Here is a 721-nt window from a genome sequence, read left to right as displayed (position 1 = left end):
GGCCGGAGGCCGGGGACTGTGAACGGTCAGCGAGCCTCACTGTGCGCCCCGAGGCCCGGCTCTCGCCCTGGGCGGGGTTGAGGGGTTCTATGGAGATGGGGGGATGAGGGCTCTGCTGGGGAGCGGCCCTGAAGAAGGAGAGGCTCACGCTGAGGGCTGCGGACGAGGCGACCCCGGACCCCGTCAGCGGCACGCCCATCCCCGCCTCTCCCAGTCGGTGTCCGTGGACGCTGACCGACCCACGGGGCGAGCAGAAGACTCTGGCCCCAGCCACGCGTCCAGCAGAGCCGCTGGCCACCGTGCGCTTCCCAGAACCGGCGTCTGCCACGTTGCAGGGCCCAAGCCGGTCCCCCGGGCACGCTGCCGCGACACTGGTCAGTGCCGAGACACGGATCCTGGGCCCCACCTCGGGGAGCGGGGCACGGCCCCCACGCAGAAGAGCCACGGCCGCCTCCAGAGCAGGAAGACGCGCATGGAGAAATGGCCGCCAGCATCCGACAGAAATCATTTCCAGCCCAGAAGCCACCTGCACGCAGACCAGCTACCACCGAATGCGAAGGGACAGCGGGCATCCCCGGGCACAGGGGCTCCGGACACTCGTTTTCCGCAGGACTCTGGGAAGCCACAGACGCCAGGAGGGAGGAAAGGGCAGCGTGTCGGGGAGGGGACGCCATGGCGTGTCTGCTCCTGGGTCCACGTCGCCGAGCTGCCAGGCTTCCCC

Source organism: Pteropus medius, unplaced genomic scaffold (genome assembly GCF_902729225.1).
Source record: "Pteropus medius unplaced genomic scaffold, Ma_sr-lr_union100, whole genome shotgun sequence".
Lineage (NCBI taxonomy): Eukaryota > Metazoa > Chordata > Mammalia > Chiroptera > Pteropodidae > Pteropus > Pteropus medius.
The sequence above is the reverse complement of the archived record's forward strand: the minus strand, read 5'-3'. Positions refer to the sequence as shown.